The following is a 16,374-nucleotide window of genomic DNA, read 5'->3' on the forward strand; positions in this document are numbered from 1 at the left end:
GCATGTAATTCAAGGCAGCTCCCAAAGGAAGAGCGGAGAAAGATGCAGAGAAAAAACAACAGGTACCCCAAAGGAAAAGCTGGGGTCAGACAGCTTAGTGCAAGTTACAGTCCCAGACCCACGCATCTCTACCCTGGAGAAGAGGGTCACCTGCTCACTTTATGGCGAGCAAGGGTTGCAGGCGCCATGTTGGAGTTGGTGCGGTCCCCGCTCTGCTGATTCCAGGATTCCCAACCGTGTCCAGCGAGGACTGCGGGTGCCGAAACTCAGTCGCTGCATGCCTCGAGGCTTCACCTAGCCAGAGTGAGGATTTCTAGGCTCTGGCGACACTTATGACGGCGCCATTAACACTGAAGGCCCGGCGATGTCCGGAGACTGTTAAGGAGGCGTCCGTGTGTGGGCCTCCTAAGCCACACCTCCCTCCATAACTTTTAAACATGTTTCACAATGGATATTTAAGAAGCAAATGGTTGTAAATTTGTACCAATACGCATCTTTTTTTATTTTGGGTAGAATCTTATTATTGGTTCACGGTCTGCTACAGAAATAGAGAATTTCACCTTTGGCTCTTACCAACCTTTAAAGACAGCAAAGATCAAAAGAAAAAAACCTCTCCAAACATCAACCATGCCACCCAACGTTGCTAATCCATACAGTGACTAAACCAGTTTCACATTTTAGAAAGAAATCAACACAGAAATTCTCACCACATTAAACAACTATTCCAAGGTCAAAAAGAACTGAATATGAGGTAGAAGGGATTAAGGAAAAAGTTATGAAGGGAAAAAAGGCAAGGCACTTAAACCTTTCCTGGAAAAAGAGGAACAACAAAAAGAACAGGAACATAAACATATCCGTACAGCCATACCCCCCACTTGCTCAAGTTAGTGTCTGTGCTACACTTCATAGCCACGGGCACATACCAACACACTGTGGGTGAACTGCATGGGATATTGCAAACCTGTTTTTCGCGTGTCCTGTTTCAGGTTGGAGACCACATCATCCTACTCAGTGTAAAGACCGGTGGGGGGGTCTGTACTTCCGCTCTCTATATGGTAGAGGAGAGGCACAGAGGACCCCAGCCAAGATTCTCTAATACGGTAGCTATGGGCGAGCAATCAAGGCCTAGCTTCTCAGGAGGGGATGCAGGCTGGTTCTTAAGTACAGTGTATCCCCAAGCCCCCACAAAGGAATGTCCACACACTGTATTACTGAAAACACAGTCTTTATATAATTAATATTCAAGGGTTATGTACACTTATCACAATAACGCACTTTGTGCTCAGGAAAATCAATAATGGTAAATATCTACAATTCTAAAGTGGTACCACTAATATTAGACCTCATTAAAGTGCATTCACAATACTGTTAAAATGGCACACAGATCAATAAGAAGGAAACCAGCAATAAAGAGAGGAGAGAAAACAGATGGTTGAAACAATAGGCAGAAGACTGGCCCTTGCTACTGGACACAGTTCTGTGTGGAGATCCCCCCACCTGGGCAACCTGTAAAATAAAGGGATATAACACAAGCCCAGTCCATATATTGTTCAATAGTCTTATTCTCTCCTACAATGTTTTTACCCCCCCAATGTACCTGGTGGAGTCGAAGAGGCGTCGACAGATCCTTCTTGAATGACCACCTTTAAAGCAGGAGTCACGGATCGTCGAGAGGCGTCGAGAAGCGTCGAGGAACTCGGTGTTCGGTGTCGGGGAATCGACGGCCCTTCTTGAATGCCTCCCCTTTCAAGCGGGAGACACGGGGCGTCGAACGTCCGACAACAAACAAGGTAGAACGGCGTCGATGAGGCGGCAGGCTTCGATCCGAGCGGTGCTCGTCGGCGTCGAGACGTCGGCGTCCTGCGAGGAAGAGGCGTGCGGGGCACCTCGGCGACACTAGTTCTGGACCGCAAAGATTGTGAATGACGGTAGCCCAACAAGGGCGTCGAGTCGCTCGAGTCTTTGGGGTCGTGAGGTGGCGGGAAACCCACCGACGGATTCTCCTCGGCGCGTTGGTCGTCCTCGACTTTCTCCGGCAGGACAAAAGCGGTCGACGGTGCGGACGAGGGAGTCCTTCGAGTCAAATGTTCTTTAGGCAAGGAGCGGACGGCTCCGGTCGTCGGCGGCACGGCGTCAAGTGGTTCCCACGGCTGGGCAACACAACTTCGACGGGCCTCCAGCGGTTACACAGACCTGCGAACCCTGGTCGACGGCAATGGACTTCGACGGCGTCGATGTCCGGGTGCTTCACTTCGGTCTCCTCGGCGGTCCCCTTCTCCGGTCGGCAGCCTTTCGATGGTCTGGCGTCCAGGGAGCTTCGGCGAAGATTCAGCGGTGCTCGATGGTCCCTCGGAGCACGGGAAGAGGGCGCCTAGCCAGGTCCTCTCTCGGGTCAGTCCTCGACGATTTCGACAACCTTCAGTTTCTGTCGAAGCAAATGCCACAGCAAGTCTTCTTCTTCCAGATGGACGTCGAGGATCAGCAAATCCAGTTACTCTTGAGTGGAGACTCAGCTTCTGAATGCTTCTGAACAATTTCCAGTGGTGAGAGGTCCCCAGATATACTATTCTGTCTCTCATCCACACTGCTGGCACACACACAGCAGCCAATCACACAGAAGGGCATTCATGCAGTCAGTCAGCCAATCAGGCACACAGTGCATTCAGGCCACACTCCTCCCTTTCAGACACTCACAACAAGGAATGTGGATTGGGACAAGTACCCAGCCATTCAACACTACACACTGCATTCAGGCCAGTTTCGGGCAGGGCTGTCTCAGTCTTTGTCTCACATGCCAGAAACCAGACAACCACAACAAGAAGTGTATATTGGTCACACACTCCATTCACCCAGGTCCCACCCACAGGAGGTACCCACAACATACAGTCAAAGGGAAGGCTCCAGTCAGTCTAGCTGGGCCTTCACAACAACACCATATATGGAACTTCCACCCAACAGCCAGTCAGGGGGAAGGGACAGAGTCAGGGCTTCCCAGGACTTTGGGAAAAACAAGACAACAGGCAATAGAAAGCAAGAGGCCACAGGGGCCATCTTGTTTTCTATCAGGAATCAACTGATCCCAATGGCAGGGCCTGGGTATCCCAAAATGGAGGACACCCAGAGCACCTGTCCAATTCAGCATGGAGCTGCCACCAGCCCATACCCTGCTCTGTGGGCCACCCACAGGTGCCCAAAAACATACACTAGGGGCACAGGGTTGTACCCCTACCCAGGGGTGCCATAAGGGTATCCCATGAGTCTGTTCACCAAACCAAAAGAGAGAGCTGCACTGCCAGGAGTCCCAAATGGACTCTTGGGCAGAAAACATAACAGAACACACGATAAAAGGCAGAAAAGGACAAGGATTCAGAGGCCCTGTCCCTCTGATGCATTTCCAGCATCACACTCAGGACTGCTGACCAGGTCAATGCCACTAAAATTGCCTTCCATGCCCTTGCAGGCATGACTGAATCTCTCTTCTGCCTTTGACATGGTCAACCATGCCATCCTGCTCAACTGTCTCCGTGATCACTGATCAGGCCCTGGCTTGGCTGACCTCTCTCCTCTCCGATCGACACTCCCAGGTCTAACTAGGATCCTTGCTCTCCTCTATCTCTACCTGTGGTGTTCCCCAGGGGTCTAACCTCTCTCCCTGGCTGTTCAATTAATACGTGGCACTTCTTGCCCACCGCATTGCTGCTCTCTGCACGAACTTTGAGTGCTATGTGGATGACACTCATTTCAGGCTCCCTTCTGCCACCTCTTCTCCCTTTCTCATCTCTGACTGTCTGTCCGCTATCCAGGTGTGGTGCGTCGCCAACGACATCTGCCTTAATGCCAGTAAGACGGAGATTCTCCTCATCGGCACACCTGCTCCCTCCTTTACTGTCGCTCTCTGGCCAGCCTCTCTTGGCCCTCTTTCTGCTCCCACCTGTGAGGCTAAAAACCTCGGGGTCATCTTCGACTCCCCACTCTCCTTCTCTCCTGACATCTCTGACATCTCTAAGAAGTCACACTACCAGCTGCACCTCCTCAGAGGTATTCTTCCTTTCCTCTCCTTCCTCCAGAAGTTCACTGTCTCTAGAGCTCTGGTTCTCTCTAGGCTGCACTACTGCCTCTTTCTTAATCTGCCTGCTTCTACTCTGCGCCCTCTGCAACTCATCCAGAACAGGACTGCAAGACTTGTCTTTGGCCTCAAGCCCAGGGATCGTATCTCTCCAGGACTGAAATCTCTGCAATGGCTCCCAGTGGCTGCGAGGATTAAGTTGAAAACCCTCTGCATTGTCCACAAGGCATTCTGAGGCTTGGGGCCTCAATACCTTCAACTCTCTCTTCCTAAATATCTTCCTTGTCGACCTCTTCGCTCACCCGCCTCGAACTCCCTCAGGGTCAGTCGCTTCTCCAAGCAACGAGTTTGTGGTAAATCTCTTTCTTCGGCTGGGGTCTCCCTCTGGAACAGCCTCCCTGAAACTTGAGGAGAACGATCTCTGGTTCCGGAAGGACCTCAAGACCTTCCTCTTTGATTCTTTTCTCCCCCTTTCCCCTGCTGAACTCCTGACTGAAACTGCATTGGTCACCTGGCTACCCTCTGATCTCGGGCCCAGGTACCCTCCCCCGCCAGTTGCACACCTGCACTGCCTCCCAGGCAACAGCTGCACTTCGGTGGCTGTTTCTGTATCCCTACAGTCCCCTACAAGCTCTTGACACTTGATGTCTGCACTTACCCCTGCACTTGCCACAAGCTGGCTGCACTTTTACCTTTTTTTTAAATTTAATTTATTTTTTACTGTTGATCCTATGTATTGCACAGCCACCTCCTCCCCCGCACTTTTCCCTTTCCCCCCTCCCCTGCACTTGCGCGATCTCAATGTCACCTGGCCTAGTAAGACCATTGTCTTTGTTTTCCCTTTGTTTCCCCTCCCTTGCCTCATCGCACTGTCGGGGGGGAATTCTGCCGGGGTCGGCCGGGCCGTCCGCAGACCTCCGGGCAGGGAGGCCCCAACTCCTCCCGTGTATATCTCGGATCGAGACAGAGTATGAGGCACACACAAGGAGCAAGGCAACTTCTGTCGTTTATTATGCAAACGGCAGGGATGGGTCAAGGAGCGCACGCGTTCGTCCTGACACACACACAATAGTGGGGCTCGCAGGCCCTTTTTACTACATTATGACGCGCTACTTGCGTCATTCCAAAAAGTTACCAAAAGAACCTATCGCCACTCTTGATTGGTTGCTCGAGTGGTGGGGTTAGTATAGTACGCCTATAGAGAATGATATTAGTGGTTAAGGTGTAGTCAGGTGGTATATCTGGGTTGTCCCTACAATTAGATACATAAGAATTGTTACATGAAGACCCCTGAGGATTGGCTAACGTTACTGACGTCTGAGATAAGAACCTCATGTTCTGATTGGTGCATCCGTGAGCTCCCCAGCCTGGGACCACCGTTGTTCCCAGCACACGGTGCACCTGTGGTTGCAACAGTGTTTCAATATGGGTACGTGCAGGCAATGTGAGGATTTATTCATAGGTGGGAGACTGACCGTTCCCACTGTAGCAGGTGTCCATTGAGCCTTTCAAGTGTGTCGGCCTGCGTCTCGTAGCGAGGTACCCAGACGCCTTTTCTCTCCTGGGTTTTGGCATCTCGTCAGGTTCGGCTTGGTCACGTGGGGAGGGACCGTGTTTGAGGCATAATTCTGCACAATTAATATTGTTTTTCCACTGTATGTCTGGTTTAATTTGCAGATATGATTTTAACATTGGTACGTGGAGTGCGAGGTTGCAACATCGTGCCTTTGAAGATTTGTTTCTTGACTGTGGGTTTGCAACATTACGACCTTGGCTGGTTGCTCCACTGGGTTCTTTCTGCAGGCTCAGCAACCTGACTTTTGCTTTGTTAATGTCCACGGGAACTCTTGCTTGAGGCCTACTTGGGCCTGGTGCACGAGTAATCCATTTAGTGCATGGATGCTTTAGGTTATAGTGGCATACAGTTTCATGGCCAGTATCGTGTTTCCATTATATCTCTCATGATGGTAACGGGTTTCAAGAGAAGCGTGAGCAAGCGTTATAAATGAGCTCATGGTGCGTCTTGCGTTTCTGCATTCTGAAAGCCTATGTAAAAATAATAAAGATGCACGTCCGTGAATAAGCCTGTCGCCTACGTCAGAGCACTGAGTATGTTCTTCGTGTAGATTGGTGTGGAAATGTTCAGCGTGTATAATAGTTCAGCGGTGCTTCCCGTTATCTAGGTCGTCATGGCATCTCTAACGATGTGTAGATTTCAGTCTAGTTGGTCCGTGCCGCAGGTGTCGGCATGGCCAGTGCGGGCTGTTGGGCAGGCAGATGGACACATCCGTATGTTTCTGTACCAGGGTATTTGGTCATCTGGTAAATGGGCAAACTCTTCTCGTGGCGGGTGTCTGGGCCGCGACCCTCTAGGCCAAGCGCGAGAGGTGAAGGACGGGAGTCTGGTTTTCCATTCTCCCACTTCAGTCCCCCCTCTGGTCGACTTGTCGACCACAAACATATCCTTCTCGTTATCTCCTCTTACTCTCCATATCTTGGTTATCCCTCCGAGATGTCCATAATGGTTTACGTGATCTTCAAATGACCAATACATGTATTCGCATGTTCCTCCAGGAGTACAGTACACCCATCTTCCTATGTAGCTCCTAGGGTTCCTTGGGTTCTCGATCTTCACTGATGGTGGGTCTAGATGATTGGCGATGATTTGGGTGCGCAACTTCTCCCTTTCGTGTATTATCACACCTGTGTGCTGGCCGTCATCCGCTGGCATCAAGGGGTGCATTCCCACCATTTCCAGCAACTCATCAGTTGAGCGCGCCTTCCGGGCTTTCCAAAATCTAATTATTATCAGTGCAGCTCCAGCCAAAATAGCACATCCCACTATTATTTTCAGTCCATCTGACAGCCAAGATGGCATCCATGACCATAATAGTGAAAACCAGCTTTTATCCTTGTTTACGCCGTTACTTTCGTCCATCATTTTGGAGTGCATCTGGGCCAATTGTGAAACTGCTTCTGTTAGTGTACCATTGTCGGCATCGTTGGCAGGTATGAACGTGCAGCATGATTGTCCTATCTTTGCACAAACTCCTCCTTCCATTGCTGTGAGAAGGTCCAATACATATCTGTTCTGTAGTGCTACCATCCTTACAGCTCGCAGCTCCTCTTTAATTGCGTTAAACCCATTTACTGTCGAATTTATGGTCATCATTAGTTCCCATCTGGTTATTTGCAGCCATTTTGCGTTTGCGTATGCCTGCAGTCCCGGATGTATTATTGAGGAGAAGAACATTGCTGCTCTGCTGAATAGTCTGTGTTCTGGCGGTATTGAGGTTAGTTCCGTTTCCGACCTTCCCCACAGATAATTTCCTGTTAATGGCTCTCCTTGTCTTTTTCTCCTGTTTAGGACAGTATTATTGCTGTTGGTCCTGTTTTCTTGCTCCTTCTGGAGTGGTGCAGATCTCTTTCTTCTCCTGTCTCCTTCATCCATTTTCGGAAATTTCGCCACATCGACATGCTTCTTAGGTACCACTAGTGATGGTACATTGACGTGTACCATTGTGCACACACCACTCCACAGGGGAGGCAGTGTATGATATGCCTTTTCTCCGCAGGCCCAATAATGGTCCATTATTACTGCTGTTCCCGCTCCCCCCTCAGGTAACTCCATCACACTTGCACAATTGGTGTTATATCCCACGTCCACCTCTCCTTTATGCTGGTAACATACTTTGGGCGCAGTCAATGGTAATATAGTTATCGGGTCTTCATCTTCTTCTACCCACGTGAGCATTGGTACATACTTGATCCATGTCGTCCAACATCGATGATTGTGTGTCTCGATGGTTGAGATAGTTTCTTTTGTTACCATGTTGCTGCCAACCACTCCTATCTCCCAGCTGGTACCCAGGAACACCTTTCCTGTTATCGTCAGTAATGGCCTCTCCCAGCATCCTTGTTTACCCGGAACTTCCGTGGCGTACCAATCACATGGTAGATACTGCAGTGTTACCTTCTTTGTTTCTCCTTTTTCAGGGCCACTTGTTATGTATCTGAATGCTTCAGCATGTAAACTGGTCTTGTGATAACTCAGATAGGTCTTGAGGAAGTTGTTTTCATATGGGTATGAGTCTCGTGTTTTCCATGTCATGTGCACTACTGTTCCTTGGAATCTTCCTTTCGTTTGGAACAGGGCCAAATATATTATGCACTGTGCTGTTTTTTCATCTATTTCTGTGGCAACAAATGTTCGTGAAGCGCTCATGGCGTATGGTATTAATGAGCAAACGTAACAGCTATCCTCAGTTGTCTGCTTACCAATGCGGGTCATGTGCTGGTACCATATGTTGTTTGTGACGTGTGCTGAATCTTGTACATAATTATCAATACCTTTATTGTCTGAGTATGTGCTGCGTTTAACTTTATTTCGCTTTTGTTCATTGTTACTGTTACCACCTGACGTAACACCTGTTGCAGCAGGGAGGTGGGGTACATTAGGTTTGGGTGCAGCAAAAAAACTCATAGCATAGCTGTACTGCCATACAGAGGCAGCCAAAACTCCGGTGATCATAAAAATCCCTATTATTTTTATTACATATGCTAACCTCACCGACATTTTTGCTCTTACCTTGCTGCAGTCCTGGCAGCGTATTCTTGCGACGTTAAAGTTGCCCGCCTAAAAATTCTCAAAAAGTGCTTGTTATTAAATGTTAGTTTTGTTTCATTAAGCTCTCCCTATCAAATAGTCATTCAGTGCCCAGGTGAAGAGTTGCTCCCACGCTACTCTAAGTGATCGGTCTCTCAAGACCGGCAAGTATGGGCGGAGGTGGGGCATGTAATTTTCTATGGCCAGGAGGAAGGCCGTGTAGTATACACGTACCCTTTTCTTTTTTAAGTATGTTGGCCTTTTTATTTCGTATACAAATTGGTGTGACAATTCTTCTGGGTAACTATCGTCTGGCAGCACCATCTACGCCTGCACACTGAATTTGTTAGATAACTTTTCTTAACAATACAATATTACGCAGCTCCTGTATGTGCGAGAGAAAAAGAGAACATTCACGTGTTTACATGTGTATTGGTGCAAGCGAAGTCCTTAGTTTTTATTACAATTGTATTTAGTAGTCAATGGGGGGGGGTTTGCTCAGATGGTGGGAGCAGTTTTACTCTTTGAACGTGTGACCATGGGGTGGGCAGTGTGGGGATCACCCCCTTCTTCGTCCGTTATTCTCTCCGAGGGGACAATTGGGTCGTTGTCTGTGGTTGTGTTTTCTTCCGCTGCCGGGGATGTTGTTGGCGTTTTTCCAATGGACCTGTCGTTGGCGCTGGGGCGGGTCTGCAGTTTGTAGATTTTTACATCATGCAGGTGGTTCCACGCACGCTTATCCTTTAGTTTTACTGCTCTTGTTGATACGTCCTCTACTAAATGGGGGCCAGTGAACCTCTGCTGGTTCCACCTTCTATTAAAATTTCGAAGTAGTACGTGGTCACCTTTGGCAAGTTGGCACAAGTTCTCCTTTCCCAATTCTGTATTTTCGTCTATTTCTTGGTTGCTGGTGGACCCGCCCCGTGTGCGCTCGAGCTGTTGAGACACAAACACAACGCTAGTAATCAAAGAAGACACATATTGATACATTTCATCACCTAACACATTCGCAGAACTTTCTTGGTCGGTGAATGCCCTTGACGTTGGTGTTAGGGGAAGGCGCATTTGGCGTCCAGTAACCACCTCGTGTGGGGTGAGGTGGTGGTCGGACCCTGGCCTGTTTCTAAGTTCGAACAGTGCTAACGGAAGGCAATACAACCAACTTTTCTTTGTTGTTTGCTGTATTTTAGCAATTGCCTCCTTCAATAGGCCATTCAGGCGTTCACATACACCATTGGCCTGTGGGTGGTACGCACATGCAAATTTGTGTTTAATGTTCAGTAGGGATGTGATATGCTGGAACATTTCATTTGCGAAATGGGGTCCGTTGTCTGATCTTAACACCTCGCACACTCCCCACCTGGGGAATACCTCCCTTACTATAAATTTGGCTGCTCTAAACGCATCAGGGTGTGAACAGGGCCCTGCTTCGATCCACCTAGAAAATGGGCATACTACTACTATCATGTATCTATTGCCTTGACAAATGTTGATCATATCAACATAGTCAATGTGGAGGTGCCGAAAAGGTCCTTCTGGTCGGGGTATGGTACCTCTTATCACTTTTAAAGTATGACCGGCCGTGAACTGTTGACATGTAAGGCAATTGCTGATAAAATTTGACACATGGGATGTTAACTCGGGACAGAACCAATCTTCTCTAATTCGTGCTGCTATTATTTCTTTGCCTGTATGGGCAGGGTGATGTAATTGGTTCAAGGCGGTATTTAACAATGCCAATGGTATTACAACTTTCCCAGTGCCACCCTGGCGCCATAGTGCGTCGGTTGGTGACATTGTGCATCCTCTTTTCACCCATACTTCTTTTTCGGCCATTGGTGCAGCCGCTTGTAACTCCATAATCTGGGTGGCTGGGAGATGGGTGTACCCTTCTTTTATTAACATCTCCCTCGCTATTCCCCTCCCTCTCCCTCTCTGTGAGTCTGTGGGGTTCCATATCTCACCAAAATATGCAGCATATTTTGCATGTGCGTCTGCTGCTGCATTTCCTTTTGATATATAGTCTTCTCCATTGGTGTGTGCTGTGCATTTTACTAGGGCTAGTTCTTGGGGATCGTTTATTACTTCAATTAGTTCAGCCAACAAGAGGGCATGTTGTACTGGAGTGCCGTCAGCTCTCCTAAACCCTCTTCTTCTCCACTTTGATAGCCCTGAGTGGACAGTGGATGTAACATATGCACTGTCGGAATATATAGTAACTTTTTTATCAAAACTTTCCTTTAGTGCCAATATGAGTGCAACCAGTTCCGCCGCTTGAGCAGAGTAATGCTGTGGTAATTGTACACACTTAATAGCCACACACACTGGCGCTTCCATCATTTGTACTACTGCTGCCCCAGTCCTCCTTATCCCGTCTCCTTGATCAATAGTTGATGACCCATCAATAAACAAAAGCTCACCTCCCTCTAGTGCGTTTTCTTCAACTTTCCTAGTACATGAGTACATCTCAGTTACTTGGGTGCAGTCGTGGGCGTAATCTCCCTCTTCAATTACTTCTGCTAAGAACCTTGCAGGGTTAACCGTGCTACATCTAACAATTGCCAGTTCAGCTTTGGACAAAATAATCTCATAACCTGTTGCCCTCTGTGTCGTCAGTGTGGACTTAGGTTTATTCAATATCGCAAATAGTGCATGTTCTACAAATAGTGTAGTTGGACACCCCATAGTTATTGATGATGCTTTTTCTACTGCAAATGCAGCTGCAGCAAGACCTTGTTCGCAAGAGAATTGTCCTAACATTATTGGATCTAAGTGACCGCTGTAAAATGCTACTGGTTTATAGCCCATGCTAGTCTTTTGGGCCAATACTGCTTTCATTACTGCTGAGTCGCAATGTGAAAATATAAAAAATCGTCGCTCATAGTCTGGGGATGCTAGTACTGGAGCAGTTGATATTGCTTCTTTTAATTCATCAAATGCCTCCTTCATTTCCATAGTCCATCCCAACTTTTTCTCCCCTTTATTTGCTTCCTTCAAACCCTCAAGCAGGGGTCCTATGTAAGAGCTGTAATCAAATACCCATGCTCTACAGTAGTTGCACAGTCCCAGAAATTGCTGCAGTTCTCTTACAGTCTGTGGCACGGGAGTGCCTGATATTGCCTGTGCTCTTTGTGGTGCAATCCTTCTTCCATATTGTGATATCAGTTGGCCAATGTAAAGTACCTGTTCCTGACAGTATTGTATCTTTTCCATGTCTACCTTGTACCCCTTTTCAGCCAATATCGTCAACATTTTTAATGAGTCCTCTCTACATTTATCTTCATTTGTACTGCAAATTATTATGTCATCCACATACTGTAACACTGTGCTTTCCAACTCAACGTTACCCAAATCCATCTGTATTACCCTATTGAAAATTGAAGGTGATTCACAATATCCCTGTGGTAATCTGGTATGTTTCCACTTCCTATTTCGGTAAGTGAAGCTTGTCAAGTCTTGTGAGTCTGGGTGTAATGGTATTGAGAAAAAAGCATTTTTAAGGTCAATCACTGTAAACCGTGATGCTTCTGCTGGAATGCCACACAAAATTGTGGCCGGGTTTGCTGTTACTGGATACTCTGCTTCTACTATGTTGTTCAACGGTCTGAGGTCCTGTATGAACCGCCAAGACCCTCCTTTAGCCTTGCGCACCGGGTACACAGCTGTGTTGCATGGGGATTCTGAGGGGACCAATATGCCATTGTTTATAAGGGCTGTTATGGTTTCGTATATGCCCTCATCTGCCTCTCTTGACAATGGGTATTGTTTCACTCTTGGTAGTATGGCACCCTTTTTTAATTTTATCTTTACACCCCCTATGCTTTTAATGCATCCTACATCATAAGGGCTAATAGTCCATAATGATTTTGGCACCTTTGACATATCTTCTTTAAAAAATGGGACTGGTGTGCCAGCGGGTGCCTCAAGTGCCATTGCAATTTTCTGTGCCACTTGTTTGTGAGCCACTGTTAGCCACATTTCTACACTCATCATGAACACCATTTCATTTTCCTCCTTTTCTTCTGAAAACAACTCTTCATCTGACACCTGGGTCAGCCTACATCCTTCTGCTAGTGCTATCACCGCCCTCCATGCTCTCCCTTCTTTATCTTGGGCGTGCACAGCAACATAATCAGCTGTTGCAATAATGCTCTCAATGTCCACTGCAATGACCTTCCCTTCCAGTTCATTAGCTGGTGTTTCTGGTCGGAATAGATAGGCTGCTGGTCTCCTCCATATTTTCCCTCCTATCCCTGGCATCCATGCAAATGCCATGTCTGTTCCGTACTGGAATAGCTCGCCGTCTACCGGCTCCGCCCTGATCGCTATCTGTCCACAGTATGCTTGCAAAATCTGTCGTGCTGCAAGCATGTTAATCCCTGGAGTAGAGCAAATTATGCCATCCTCTGTAAAGGAGATCGTCATATTTAATCTGTTCATTATGTCCCTCCCCAGTATGTTTACTGGTGAGGCACTATAATACAAAAGTGGTACTGACAGATCGTAATCTCCAATAGATAGCGGAACGTTATCAGTAAATGGAACCAACCCTTTAGCCCCAGAAAACCCTTGTGTGTTCATGGCTTCGCCTGACATCTTAAACTTACCTTCCCTTATGCAAGACCGGGTCGCCCCGGTGTCAACAAGGAATGATAATTTTTTGTCACCTATCGTTACCTCTATGCGTGGCTCCTCCGCACTATTAGGTGTTACTGACAGGATGGGACACACCAAGGCCGTCTGTGGGCTGTCCTATTGGGGGTACAATGACTGGCCATTCCCTGTGTAAGGGTTGTGCCCCAACACCGTCACCCCACCCAATTGCGTTCGTTCAGGTTGTGGTGGTGGTTGTATTAACGCTGCACCAGTTACTTGTGGCAGGTATTGTTTTATTTGTTGTTGTGGTAGGGAATAGTGTTGGTCACTCCCTTGTGGTGACATCTGCTGTGGTTGTATGCCCTGCTGTTCTTGTGATGTCCTATGTTGTGCTTGTTCGTTCCATGCTGGTGTTCCTGGCCTGACCCTGCATGTACGTGACATGTGTCCTAATAGTCCGCAGCTCCAACACACGGGTGGTTCCCTGTTTTGCCATGGGAAGTTCCCTGTGTTGTCCTGGTATACTGGTTGCCCTGTCTGGTAGTTATTTCTGAGTCCCCCAGCCTGTTGTTGGGTATTATATCCGTATCCTCTTCCCCTCATAAACCCTCCTCTCCCTCTATTATAATTATAATACCCAGCTCCTTGCATTGGGTACCCTCCTCCCATGTTCTGTGCGTGTGATTGCAGAGGCAGCACTTGCTCTATTACCTCTTGTGGGGGCGCTATTTGAGCTGGATTTTGTGCAGCCACTACTTGCGTTGGGCTTTGGGCCATTGGTGTTGGCGCAGTTATTAGCGCCCCTTCCATGGTATATTTAGTAAGTTTTTTCTGTACTAATTTGGCCTCTTCTGTTTTCCTGTCCTCTTCCTTTTGTTTCATTTTTCCTTGCCATGTTCTACAGTGATGTACTATAGTCAGTTGTATTTCCGGCCATGGTTTTGCTTCCATCCCCACTACTTTCTTTAATTGTCTCTGAACTCCTTCTGGGAGCCCTTGTACTAGTATATGATAAAATATGGCTGGTGTTTTGTCCCATTGTTCTCTAGTTTCCATGCGCCACTTCTCTTGAATATCCTGGATATAATCAACAGGATCCTCGTTCTCACCCATCTTACGGGAAGTAATGGCTCCTATGTCTGATGTGTCTGGGTACTGCACTCTTAGTGCCTGCCATAGCGCATGTCTGCAGTTTGCAAATGGTGCTCCATCATGCGATGTGTTTGTTATTGTTACCCCATGGAATCCCGCTCTTTTCCAAATGTCATCCGCTCTATCCCCTAATATTGATATTAACAGGCCCTTAACATCTCCCACTGCTAGTTTCTGTCCTGCGGTGTGTTTTTCCATTTCATATATCCATTTACCCGCACCTCCACTTAATGATGGGAGCCTACATTTTATGTTTTCCTTATCCGTATGTTTCCAAGGTACATATTGTGGTCTAACCCCTCCTCTCTCCAGCAGTGGCATTACATTCTGTCTTGTGTCATCCTTTATGCTCCATGATGTTAACTCTTCACACCCCTCCTCTTCCCCCATTCCTTTTACTACTTCAAATCCTTCCTTACTACCTCTTCTCCTACCTCCCTCTTCTTCCTTTCCCCTTTTTTCATCCTTTCCTGTGTTCAATATTGGCACGTCTGTTTGCCTGTCTTGCCTGCGACTAGGGAGGTCCCTAAGCCGACATGCATAAGGTGTAACTTCGTCCATGAAGGGTGCGAGCTTTATTCTGTGCAGAGAGCGTGCAGTTGTTGAACATGTGGGGTGTGGCGTTAGAGAGCGTGATGGTGATGTGGGTGGCGTGTGTTGGTTGGTGAGCGTCGGTGGCGTGTGTTCGTTAGTTTGTGTTTCTCCCATTCTTTTCACTTCCTCCTTACTTCTCTCCAGCTCCTCCCATCTTCTACTCACCCATGGCGAATCTATGTTTGTTCTAGTGAGGTATAGCTTATCTAAGCTTTCCCTTTCACTCTTCCTTCCATCCTCACTACAAAAATCATTCATAAATTGCGCCCCCCACTCTGCCTTTTTTCCTTTTATTGTTACAGTTTTTAAGTCTATTAGGTCTCCCTCTTCCTTTCCGTTGTTACCACCTGTTCCCCTTAGTGCTGACGTTGTTGCTACCTCTCTATTTTTATATACTTCTCCCCATCTTTCACTCTCCCTCTTACTCTCCTCTCTCTCCCCTTCACTCCTCTCCTCCATCTCCCTACTATTTTCCTCTCTTTTCCTTTTTAATTCCTCCATTACTTCGTTGCTCATCTGTTCCAATATCCTTTCATCCTCTCTCCTCCTTTCCCATTTCACCCTTTCTCTTTCTACTATACTCTCTATTACCTTCCCCTCTTCATATTTTTTAGCTGTCTCTGATATTATCCTCCTCCTCCATATTTCCATTTCCTTTTCATTTTCTTCTTCTTCCTTCTTCTTCTCCCTCATCACTACTCTTGATACCCTTTCTGCTGCTGCTTTTACCCTTACAGCTTCCCTCTTTCTCTCCTCACTTTGCTCCCTTAATTTTTCCAATTCGTCCTTATCTTCTTTCCTTTTCCTCACTCTCTCTCTTTCCTCCCCCTCAAGTTGTTTTATCAGTTCATTCTGCTCATCCCTTAGTTTAGCTAATCTTTCCTCCAAAATCTCTTCCTTCTGCCGTAGCAGCTCCTCTCCCCTCATTTCACTCTCTCTTTCACTATCCTCGTTTGTTCTCTTTACCGCCTCCCTTTCCTCTCCAGTTAGTGATCCTCGTAATTTCAACAATATCTGTGCAGCTACCCACTCATCGTTTCCTATCTCTACAGTCTGCTCTTCTCTCCTCCCGTCCCCCATTGGTATCTTTCCATGAGCCACATATGGTGGAGGGCTGTATGCCGGGTTTGAGTATCCTTCAGCCGCCCTTAACTGTCCTTTTATTTCTCCTAATTCTCTTAAAGGGTACAACCCTCCCCCCTCTGTTTTCACTCCCGGTGTTAAGGGTATCTCATTGCTCGGTTCCTGTTTTATGTCAGCTAATTTATCAACCTTTCCTCCACCCAATTTTTCATTCCCCATATTCTTTGTTCCTTCACTCTCCTTTTCCCCATCCGTTCCTTCTTTCTTAATCTCCTTT

The sequence above is a fragment of the Ambystoma mexicanum genome, chromosome 4q (genome assembly GCF_040938575.1).
Source record: "Ambystoma mexicanum isolate Mex_15411 chromosome 4q, UKY_AmexF1_1, whole genome shotgun sequence".
NCBI classification, from domain to species: Eukaryota; Metazoa; Chordata; class Amphibia; order Caudata; family Ambystomatidae; genus Ambystoma; species Ambystoma mexicanum.